Source organism: Pelodiscus sinensis, chromosome 5 (assembly GCF_049634645.1).
Source record: "Pelodiscus sinensis isolate JC-2024 chromosome 5, ASM4963464v1, whole genome shotgun sequence".
Lineage (NCBI taxonomy): Eukaryota > Metazoa > Chordata > Testudines > Trionychidae > Pelodiscus > Pelodiscus sinensis.
The window spans coordinates 21,970,594-21,982,987 of NC_134715.1; the positions used below are offsets into that span (position 1 = coordinate 21,970,594).

The following is a 12,394-nucleotide window of genomic DNA, read 5'->3' on the forward strand; positions in this document are numbered from 1 at the left end:
TACCTCTAATTCTTTCAACTAATTTTAAAATTCAACACTATAAAAAGCAATAATCCCTTTTTATGAAGGAAAATAATAAATTGGCTATGTAAAAAGGTGACAGGTATCACCCAGCATGGATTTGTAAATAACAAATCGTGTCAAACCAATCTGAGAGCTTTCTTTGATAAGATACCAAGTTTTGTGGATAAGGGAGAAGCGGTGGATGTGGTATACCTAGACTTTAGTAAAGCATTTGATACAGTCTCACATGATCTTCTTATCAATAAACTAGGCAAATACAACTTAGATGGGGTTACTATAATGTGGGTGCATAACTGGCTGGATAACCATTCTCAGAAAGTAGTTATTAACAGTTCACAATCATGCTGGAAGGGCATAACAAGTGGGGTTCCGCAGAGGTCTGTTTTGGGACCGGTTCAGTTCAATATTTAGAGATTGGAATAGAGATTAAACTTACTAAGACTGCAGATGATACCAAGATGGGAGGGCTTGCAACTGCTTTGGAGGATAGGGTCATCATTCAAAATGATCTAGACAAACTGGAGAAATGGTCTGAGCTAAATAGAATGAAGTTTAATAAGGACAAATGCAAAGTACTCCACTTAGGAAGGAACTATTAGTTTCACACGTACAGAATGGGTAGCAACTGTCTAGAAAGGAGTACTGCAGAAAAGGATCTAGGAGTTATAGGGGACCACAAGCTGAATATGAATCAACAGTGTGACACTGTTGCAAAAAAAGCAAACATGATTCTGGGATGCATTAACAGGAATGTTGTGAGCAAGATAAGAGAAGACATTCTTCCACTCAACTCTGCGCTGATTAGGCCTCAGTTGCAGTATTATGTCCAGGTCTGGGCACCAGATTTCAAGAGAGATGTGGATAAATTGGAGAAGGTCCAGAGAAGAGCAACAAGAATGATTAAGGCATGATTAAAGGTCTAGAAAACGTGAGCTATGAGGGAAGACTGAAAGAATTGGGCTTGTTTAGTTTAGAAAAGAGAAGACTGAGAAGGGACATGATAGCGGTTTTCAAGTACTTAAAAGAGTGTTACAAGGAAGGGAGAGAAAAATTGTTCTCCTTGGCCTGTGGAGGATAGGACAAGAAGTAATGAGCTTAAACTGCAGCAAGGGAGGTTTAGGTTGGACATTAGGAAACACTTTCTAGCTGTCAGGGCGATTAAACACTGGAATAAATTGCCTAGGGAGGTTGTGGAATATCTATCTCTGGAGTTATTTAAAAGCAGGTTAGACAGACATATATCAGTGTTAGTCTAGACAGTGCTGAGTCCTGCCATGAGGGCAGGGGACTGGACTCGATGACCTTTTGAGGTCCCTTCTAGTTCTAGTGTTCTATGATTCTATGAAAATGACCAGTTACTCAAGCCACCCTACTTGAGTCCCCATCCCTTTCATAGAAACAACTAGCAGGCCCAGAGGCACTCATGACCTGCCTTTCCACAAATTTCCAGCCCAAGAACCCCCCAATTTCCTCTCTCTGTCCCTCTCTTCTGCTTCCTTTGCTGCCTTACAACATAGTACCAACTCTCATATTGAGTTTAGACCTGTCCTCTCCCGATATAGAGCTTCTGCACTGAAATAATTCCTAATCAAATAAATTAACAAAATATGATTGAAACTTGTGAAATCTAATTAATTTATTTGAGTAATATCTTAACATACACATTTCACTGCAATTTATGAAATAATGCAAAATGTTCAGCCGCTCACTGAGTATTTACATTAATTCTTATTATCTGAGCAGAACTATTTGTTACTGGTGAAATCAAGAGACTCAACAGACATTTATGTAAGAGAGTTCCTAAATTAGAGGGACTGACTTTAACAAAAGTTCAAAAACAAACTTATTATACCATTGTTAATCAAAACTTTCTTTGTTATGGCTGCTTTGATGACAGAGCCTTATCATTCAGGATTGTTAATTATGAAGAATCTTAAACTAAGACGAATCTCTTTCTTAGATATAAATCTTAACCAGACAATCCTATAGCTGACAGATTTGTTTCTGTCTGTATCTCTTAGAGCCCTGCAAATTTGTGGATATCCACAGATGTGTATGCAGACATCTGCAGCTCATTTTTATGGCTATGGATGCGAATACAAATGTTGTATCTAAAACCTTACAAATTTGTGGATATCCACTTTATATTCATAGATGTCCACATCCACAGTTGTGAATGAACCCATTTCCCTACCATCAGTTCCCTGAGAGTTCAAAGTGTATGATAGTTCAGTACTCAGAAAAGTGGGGAGGGCAGATCATGGGATACACAGGCTATGTCTAGACTACATCCCAATTTCAAAAGGGAATTGTAAATTAGACAAATCAAAATTGCAAATGAAGCCGGGATTTGAATTTCCCATGCTTCATTTGCATAATTGCATCACAGCGGGGGTTTTTTCTTTTTTTTTTGAAAAACTCTATTTCAAAAGTGAAACCACGGTCTAGATACAGTTCTTTTGAAAAGAAAAGCCTTTTTCAAAAAATCCTGTACTCTCAAAAAATTAGGTTTACAGGATCTTTCGAAAAAGGCTTTTCTTTTTGAAAGAACGACATCTGGACCACGGTTTCAATTTCAAAAAAATGCAGTTATGTGATTATGCAAATGAAGCATGGGAAATTCAAATCCCGGCTTCATTTGCAATTTCAATATATCTAATTTACATCCCTCTTTCAAAAGAGGGATGTACCCACAGTGACTATAATATCTAGAAGACCATGAGATACTGTAGGAAAAACAACTGTTCTTTCTTCAAGTATGAGTCAGTGTAGACCCACTGATAGGTGTCTGAGAAGCAGTATCTCCTGAAGATGGTGGGAATAAGGAGCTCTGGAGGTATTCGTTAAATAGAGGTTATACTGCTGCCTCGGCACTAAGTCCAAGAAATAGCATTTGTCAACGATCAGTTGGTTGTCCTTCAGCAATGCAGATATAATAGCCACACATTCCAGTGGAGTGAGCTTTAACATTCAGTGAGATACACTGTGTTATCTATTTCAATACTCTTTGATGTGAGATTACTTTTAGCAACCGTGGTTTTTGCTAGAAATAGACAGGGCAATGATCTGAAGGGTTTACTCATCATAATAAAGCAAAGTCTTAGATACATCTACAGTGTTCAATTTCTTTTCTCTCAGGGCTGAGTGAGCTTCAGGAAGAAAAGCAGGTTGATTGATTGGTTCAAATGAATTTTTGAGATAGCCCAAGGAATGAATTTTGGGTGACATCTTAACATTACATTGTCCTTTTGGAATATCTTATGTGGAGGTTGGCTGTGCATGCCTAAGCTAACTCCAGCTGAAGTGATCTCCTCTAGACAGACCATCCTCAGAGTGAGGTGGTGTTCAGAACATTCTGAAAGAGATTCAAAAGAGACTCCATAAACATGTGTACTATATTTAGATCTCAGAAGTTTCTCTGACTGATGGATAATGATGTAATAGCTCTCTAAGGGTATATCTACACTACAAAGTTAGTTCGAACTAACGAACATTAGTTCAAACTAACTTTCATAGGCGCTACACTAGCGCTCCGTTAGCTCGATTTTAATTCGAACTAACGGAGCGCTTAGTTCGAACTAGGTAATCCTCATTCCACGAGGATTAAGACTAGTTTGAACTAGCTAGTTCGAATTAAGGGGTGTGTAGCCCCTTAATTCGAACTAGTGGGAGGCTAGCCCTCCCCAGGTTTCCCTGGTGGCCACTCTGGCCAACACCAGGGAAACTCTACTGCCCCCCCCCCCCCCGGCCCCGGAGCCCTTAAAGGGGCACAGGCTGGCTACGGTGCCCGTGCCAGGTGCAAGCCTGCCAGCAACCAGCCAGCAGACCCTGCACCTGGCACGGATCGAGCCACCCATCCGATGCCCCCCAGCCCTCCCCCTCTTCCCGGGACCAGGCTGGCGGCTCCCGGGAGCTTGCCCAGGAACGCAAGAGGCGGGCACCCACCTGGGCTAGTGCGGCCATCGTTGACCCCATCCACGATCTCCGCACTAGGCACAGGAAAGTGGCCGGCTTGGGCAGGATAGCTGCCAGCCTGGCCACCCAGGAGCAGGTGTGCAAGAGAATCAAGGGGGTCCACTGAGACCCCAACCCTGAGCCCTGAGCTTACAATGGCCGTACTGGGTCAGACCAAAGGTCCATCTATCCCAGTAGCCTGTCTGCCGACAGCGGCCAGCCCTAGGGACCCTGGAGGGGATGGACCGAAGACAGTGACCAAGCCATTTGTCTCGTGCCATCCCTCTCCAGCCTTCCACAAACTTTGGGCAGGGACACCACTCCTGGCTAATACCACTCCATGGACCCAACCTCCATGACTTGATCTCACTTCCCTTTAAACTCTGTTCCAGTTCTAGCCTTCACAGCCTCCTGCAGCAAGGAGTTCCACAGGTTGACTCTTTGCTTTGTGAAGAACAACTTTCTGTTACTAGTTTTGAAGCCTGCTACCCATTCCTTTCCTTTGGTGTCCTCTAGTCCTTCTTTATGGGAACTAATGAAGAACTTTTCTGTATGCACCGTCTCCACCCAACTCCTGCTTTTAGAGACCTCTATCCTGTCCCCCCTCCGTCTCCTCTTTTCTAAGCTGAAAGGTCCCAGTCTCTTTAGCCTCTCTTCATATGGGACCTGTTCCCAACCCCTGATCATTTTAGTTGCCCTCCCCTCTCCCAGACTCTCTCTTCCCCTCTCCCACCTCCTTTTCCCAGTCTCCCCCAGTTTTTTTCAATAAAGACAGATTCCATTTTGGAAGACACGTTATCTTTATTTTGTACATCAAGAAGAGGGGCTAGGGAAGGGTAAGTGGAAGGAGGTGAGGGAGGAATGGGGCACGAGCCCCTGATAGGGAGGACTGGGCTGGCTCTGTGGGCTTCTGGGGGTGGAAGCTCTCCTGCAGCCCCCCAATTGCTCCCTCTCCCCAGATGGCAGCCTGCGGCAAGTGCAGCCAGGCTCATGGCCGAGTGCTGTGATGTGCCCAGTGTGGGCACTCAGGGCACTCCAAGCCAGGACTGCTTTGCAAGCGGGGAACCCCTGAGAACTGTCTGTCTGGGGTGGGGGTCGGGACCCTTTAAGCACAGCCCTCGGCTAGCCTGAGACAGCATCTCCACGCTCTAAGTCCTCCTCTGATGCCCTGCCGGCACTGCTTCCGGCCATCCTTAACCCCGCTTCAGGGTCCACTTAATGTGGACGCACTAGTTCGAATTAGCAAAATGCTAATTCGAACTAGTTTTTAGTTCTAGATGCATTAGTTCGAATTAGCGCTGTAGTGTAGACATAACCTAAGGTACTTTGACACTATTAGGTAAGAAAAGTCAGAGCATTACACTTCACAGGTGGATGGCAAACAGATTGCTGTGAGGTAGAATTGAAGACCTGTTTTAATTCCAATCAGGCCCGCTGACAGGTGGTGACAAAGGGGGCAATTGTCCTGGGGCCTGGAAATTCTAAAGGGCGCAGGGCTCTGGCCACCACCGCTGCTAATGTCCAGAGCAAAGCCTAGTGGGGTTTGTGTGTGTGTGTGTGTGCACGTGCATGCATGCACTAGGAGAACATCTGCATAATTACATTTCAAACTAAGTTTGCACATAGGTATTAATGGCTTAAGATAAAAAAAATAAGAGATTATTTTAACAGTTTCCGAGGGTTAGTCTTGTTAGTCTGTAGCTAAAAAAATACTAACAGTGAATAGTCCTAAAGTGCTCTGGGACTATTAGTTGTTTTTTAATTCTCTTAACAGAATTTTTTGGAGTGTTGCGATATCTAAACTCTAATACATGGTAAATTGTGTTGCAATAAGGCCAGATCTTTGCTATCTGGTAAAGTTCTGGATTTTATGAGTTAGAAGTAGTAAGTTCTTGGTGTGATGCTAATTGTTTTGTAGGATGAATCCTTATTTGCAAGCCCTTTGAAATATGCAGATGTCTACAAACCCTGAAGCCAGTTCCACCCAAGGCCCTGCCCCTTCTGGGAGCGCAGCGTCAAGGCCCACTCCCACAAAATTGCCCAGGGGCCCGATGTGGCTGTCAGCTCCCCTGAGTCCAATAAGTAGTGGAGGATATTTGGTATCAAGAGAAGAACATGGTGCTCCACCCATATAGAGAAGCTTTTCCATTTAGATGAACGGGTTCTTCTGGCTGACAATTTCCTGCCTGATACCAGGATTTCCTGGAAGTGAAAGGAGAGGCCTTTGTCCACAGTACTCAACCAGATAGCAGACATGACATCAAATGCAGCAACTGTAGGTCTGGATGCAATATTTGTGTATGGGGCTGTGAGATCCCTGCATGTCTCCATTTTTTTTTGCCATCTGAGTTATGCAACAATGTGAGGTGGGACTAAGACCTTCTTGTTCATCTGGGGAATCAACTGACCTGAGGTAGAGGTGAAGATGTCACAGGTGAAGTCTGGCAAGTACTGCCACATATATGCATGCAAACATATAGCCAAGAAGCTCTGAATGCGGAAATACTAGCAATTGCATCAACAGGAACCTTTATAGGGAAAGTTTACTCTCTCTAACCCAGAGTCAACTGGAGCTCCTATTAATTCTATCATCTATGATGGGATAACAGTTTATTTTTCATATGTCATCATATGGTCTACCATTTAGAATAGGAATTCTTGCCCTGGTCTTCTGCTGGAATCTGTCCTTGATCAGCCAATCATCTACCTAAAGATAGAGATCAGTGTTCTTCCTTCTGAAGTATACAGATACTATTTCCAGGCATTTCATGAAAATTCTCAGTGGAGAATCAAATTTGTATTGATAATGGTTGGACCCCACTGTGAACCTCAAGTACTTCCTGCAGCCAAATAACAACTATGTAGAAGTATGTATCCGGAAAGTCCAAAGCCACAAACTGGTCTTAAGTTTGGAGAGTTGTGATGAGGTAGGTAATTGTTTAAAATGTGAGGCAGTGTACAGTGTTCAGCTTCTTTGGGAAAGGATATGAAAAAAATATTTTTCTTTTTTGGGCTACAGAAGTAATGTGAGCAGGATTGCTGCCCCAGTACTCCCACAGGACTATATCTCCTAAGTGAAGCAACCAGTGTTCCCTCTAAGCTGTGCAGCACTTGCTCCAGCATGAAGCTGACTGACAGGGCAGGGCTTATTAATTGCCTGTGAAGCTGTGCTTCTGCACAGCTTAGAGGGAACACTGGAAGCAACACTGCTTGTATGTAATGAAATCTCATGAAAAGGATACCTAAAAAGAAATGGATTGCATAGGGTAATGTTTGGCTATGTTTTCTAATGCCCACTTGTTACCTGTAATGGCTACCCAAACCTAGTGGAATGGGACAAGACTGTTCGCAAAAGTGGGGTCAAGACTGGTTCCACTGTGATTCTTGGTATTCCTGTCAAATCTGCTATCCTTGAGAGTGAAACTTTGGTCAAAGGGGCAGAACACATATGTCCCATGGAATAACTGAGTTTCTTTCTTTTCTTATTCGCTGGCTGTCAGCCAATGTGTCAGATGGCATCCACTGCCTTTGTTAGGGTGATATTTGTAGTGCTACCTGTAGGGAATCAGTTATTAAATTCCCTAGAATTGTAGCAAGACGCTCAAGTCCTTGAAGGAATGAAGCAATCCATCTGTCCACTGGCTGAGGAGGTCCTTCCTTCAAAAGGAAGGTCACCAATCATGGCCTGTAGGGCACATGGTATACCCAACACCTGAAGCCACAAGATCCTTCTCATATCAATATACTTGGTCACTGACCTCACAGTTATATCAGAAGAATCTACGGTCACCTTCAGTGATATTCTTATAATCATCTGGCTCTATTTACAGATCTCCTTCATTTCATCCCTGCACACCTATGAGATTCTGAAAAGGAAGGAAGTGATCCTCTCCCAAATTATATTTGGTAAACAATGTCTGATAGTTCAACACATGAAACTTCAGGCAGGGTTGCATTCAACAATGTCTAATTTCTTAAGGTCTTCAGGAATTCCTTTACAGGACTTGGATTTTTTTGTGTGTGCTGCAGAAATGACTAGGGACTCTGAGTTTGGCTGAGCATCAATGTGCTCAAATTGCTCCATGGTACTGTATTTGAGATCATTCCCCAACTGCAGGGAAGAGGCACCTCTGCTCCAAGATGATGAGAAGGAATGTTTTTGCAACGAGGAGAAGTACCATCTCTCTTTCTCAAGAGGCAGAGGTCAGGAATAGTTTGGAGACAGTTTCGGTCACCTCATTGTTATTTATAACTCCCTGAATGTGAAAGGATCTGTCTCTGTCCATGGTATCTCCAGGGAGAGACAGACTCCTGCAAGGAATTTCTCAGGTCCTTGCTTGGCTCAGTTCTAGATACTGATACAGGAATCAGTACCAAATCTCTCATTACACTCAATCACTCAGTGGCTTTATCCTTGGAGTAATGATGTTTTGTGTTATTTCCAGATGATACCAAGATGGGAGGGATTGCGAATAATCTGGAGGATAGGGTCATAATTAAAAAAGACCTGGACAAATTGGAGAAATGGTATGAGATAAATAGGATGAAGTTTAATAAAGACAAATGCAAAGTGCTCCACTTAGGAAGGAACAATCAGTTTCACACATACAGAATGGGAAGCGACGGTCTGGGAAGGAGTTCGGCAGAAAGGGATCAAGGGGTTATATTAGACCCCAAGTTAAATATGAGTCAGCAGTGTGATGCTGTTGCAAAGAAAGCAAACATGATTCTGGGATGTATTAATAGGTGTGTTGTGAGCAAGACAAGAGAAGTCATTCTTCCGCTCTACTCTGCGCTTGTTAGGCCTCAGTTGGAGTATTGTGTCCAGTTCTGGACACCGTATTTCAAGGAAGATGTGGAAAAATTGGAGAGGGTCCAGAGAAGAGCAACGAAAATGATTAAAGGTCTAGAAAACATGGCCTATGAGGGAAGGCTGAAGGAATTGGGTTTGTTTAGTTTAGAAAAGAGAAGATTGAGGGGGACATGATAGCAGTTTTCAAAGGGTGTCATAAGGAGGAGGGAGAAAACTTGTTCATCTTGGCCTCTGAGGATAGAACAAGAAGCAATGAGCTTAAATTGCAGCAAGGGAGGTTTAGGTTGGACATTAGGAAAAAGTTCTTAACTGTCACGGTGGTCAAACACTGGAATAAATTGCCTATGGAGGTTGTGGAATCCCCATCTCTGGAGATATTTAAGAGTAGGTTAGATAAATGTCTATCAGGGATGGTCTAGACAGTATTTAGTCCTGCCATGAGGGCAGGGGACTGGACTCGATGACCTCACGAGGTCCCTTCCAGTCCTAGTATTCTATGATTCTGCTGGACATTTCTTCAATTTTAGAGATAAGTTCAAGCTCAGACTGGCTATGTAAGTCAGTGTACTGATTATGAGAGGGCATAAGGGCCAGCTTCAATGCTTGAAGAGCCAATAAAGGAGTCAGAGTCATCAGTGCCAGAGCTGCTGATTCTGAGGTAGTTGGTGCTGAGGTTTTGGGCATCAGGACGGTCAATGATGTTGAATTATTCAATACCAACTTCACAGGGGGCAACTTAGTTGGTATCCACTGCCTTCTTTCCATCTAATCCCACAGTGTCCTGTGTGCTCCAACTAGTAGTGCAGGCTGATACTGGTTTATTTGGCCTCGCTATGGTTATAACTGTCACCTCTGGATCCAAAGTGACCCATGTAAATTGATCCAGCAAATGTAGCTTAAGTCTAGAATCCCTCAACCTATAACACCTAGAAAAACAGAATTTGCAATCAGAGCACCTGTCAGAGCACCTTACCTTAAGGTAAAAGAGATACTGGCTTTATCCATCTTTCATGGGGATAAGACTGTTGAGGGAATAATTTAAACCCTGTGAGGTATTGGCACAAAGTACTTCAATCTACAGTGGATGCTATTCAAAAAGTTGATCACACAGACATGAGGTGCATGCACACCTACAATATGATCCACACTGAGACATACTTGAAGAACAGCTATGATAGGTACTTTACCTCTGTATTATATACAATGAACTTATATTTTCTAATTCTGAGTACTGTCTTGCCAAGCATTTATTATTCATACCTCTCAAAGACTTCACAATTTGAGTGGAGCTTAGCAAACAATTTGAAGACATACGAGAGAAGTGATTACTTTGCCGATCTGTATCAATGGAGCCCACTTTCTATAATACTTCTTATGAGGTCTGATTAATATCAACTCATTCATTCAAAATTTAATTTTTCAGGATACATTTTTAAATTGTCATAAAATGTTCCTCTCTGCTCTTAAATAGGGATGTTAGATGTAGTGTAACTGAATAATCATGTAACCATACAAATTATCATCAGTTACACAGCTACTCTATAGTCCCTGGGGGGTAGGGGCAGCAGTCAGTGCACTCCCAGCCCCACTCCCAGGGAGCCCCCTGCCCTGTGCTGCTGCCTCTGTATCAGAGGTACCAGCAAAGGGTGGCAGGTGGAGCCAGTCCAGAAGGGGAAACAGTTTAAAACCAGTTCCCCTGTAGACCAGCTGCCTCACCCCACTGCTGCTTCTGACAGACATCCCTACTCTTAAAAATTATCTTAAAACTGGTATTGTAGAATTCTATTTTTACTGTCATTAAATGATTTTCAATTAAATATTATTTGCATACTTGTTGTTGTAGTCTGTAGCGTAGAAATGAAGAAGAGCTTGGGAAGCTCAAAATCTTGCCCTGTACACTCATGGAAATCAGTCCAAAAAGAGATATTACCTCACCTTTGCTGTCTCTCTCAAATAAAATTAATCAGTTTAGAAGTAAACAAATGGTCTTTTTTGTTACATTGCCTCTGCAAATCCTCAGGGGGGGAAACACGTATCCTGTAGGTGAGCCACAAAAACATTCAAAAAGTAGTAGTACTAAAATTTACTAAGTAGTACTAAATTTCAGAAAAACCCTTATGATTAAATCATAAGGAAAATCTGAGACAAACTTATCCCTCAGTAAATGGACATTAAGCCCAAGGAAAGTTGCAAAAACTATGGCAGATAAAAGTTAAAATGAAAATTTACAGGCCTAAGATGAAGTCTGAAGAAGCAACTGCCAACAACCAAATAAATAATTTATTTATATCAGAAGTTGAAAAACTGTGAGAAGAGCAGTGAGTTTGCTGAACTATCAGAGACTAACAAGAGCAATACGATATTACAGAAATGTTACATGGTTCATTTGCATCATCTCTCAGTAAGGAGGGTGTTTAGGAGACATCTATCCCATACAACTCTTTTTAGGTAATTAAATGCAGGTTTGGTAACAGAGTGAGGTACTAGTGCTAGAACAAAATGGTAAATTACATACAGGTTGAACTTCTATAGTCTGGCATACTCGGGACCTGACCAGTGCCAAACCAGAGAATTTGCCAGACCACAGGAGGTCAGTATTATCTAGCAGCATTACCAACACTTGCACTGCTTACTGGGATCTTAGAAAATATTTAAGGGTAAATTAGAGTAAAATCATGGCACAAAATACTGAAAGCCAGGACTGGTGGCTGTAAACAAATGTTATGGGATCACAGGAACTTGGTCACACCCATGGCAAGTGAAGCAAAATGCAGGACAATGTAGCACTTTAAAGACTAACAAGATGGTTTATTAGATGATGAGCTGTCCATGGCAAGTGGACTTCCTGCTAACTAATGCCAGGAAACAGATTTTACCAGACCAGAGAGCACCAGATTAGAGGGGTTCAACCTATAACAACAAAATCACTTGATATGCATTCAAGAATTCTGTAGGAATGTATAGTGATTGAAATGCTAACAAAAATATGCAAGCTTTACCTAAAATTGCTTACTACAACAGAGGTTTGGAAGGTGGCAAATACAACTGCCTTTAACAAAATGTCTTCTGGGGTAATCCAGGAATAATAGATCAATAAACCTTACTTCGGTCCCTGGTAAACTGGTTGAAAAGATCAGTAAAAAGAGAATTTTAAAAAACCCAGAGAAGTGTAAGATGATAGACAACAAGCCAGCACAACTTCTGCTGAGGACAATTGTGCGTCTTTAATCTATTGGAATTCTTTATGGAAGTAGTTCTGAATCTATGGGTCACATGTGGTCCAATTAGCTCACAACTGTGGCTCAGCCTAGCAGTGTGTTAAAGCCTAGCCTTCATAGTGGGGTCCAGGTTACCGACTGCTCGCTGCAGTGGGGTCCGGGCTGCTGCTGCTCTGCCACTGTGGCTCTGGTAATATAAATAAATTGAGAACTTTCACTTTAAGAATAAAAATAAAGTGGAATCCACTGATGAAATGCATAATAGGAGTTTCAAAATGCCTTTGAAAATATTTCTCAAAAGGCTCTTATAGAAAAAAGCTGTCTGTGGGAAAGTGACAAAATATTGCCGAAGACTAGAAACTGGCTAACACTGAAAAGAAAGAAT

The 12,394-nt window shown here is 42.3% G+C and overlaps 1 protein-coding gene across 1 annotated transcript in view; it reads right to left on the bottom strand.

Annotated features, from left to right (window-relative positions):
- The window catches only part of STPG2 (sperm tail PG-rich repeat containing 2), a 472,111-nt gene that overhangs the window by 323,441 nt on the left and 136,276 nt on the right, over nt 1-12,394 (bottom strand). The gene's annotated exons all lie outside the window — the stretch shown is intronic.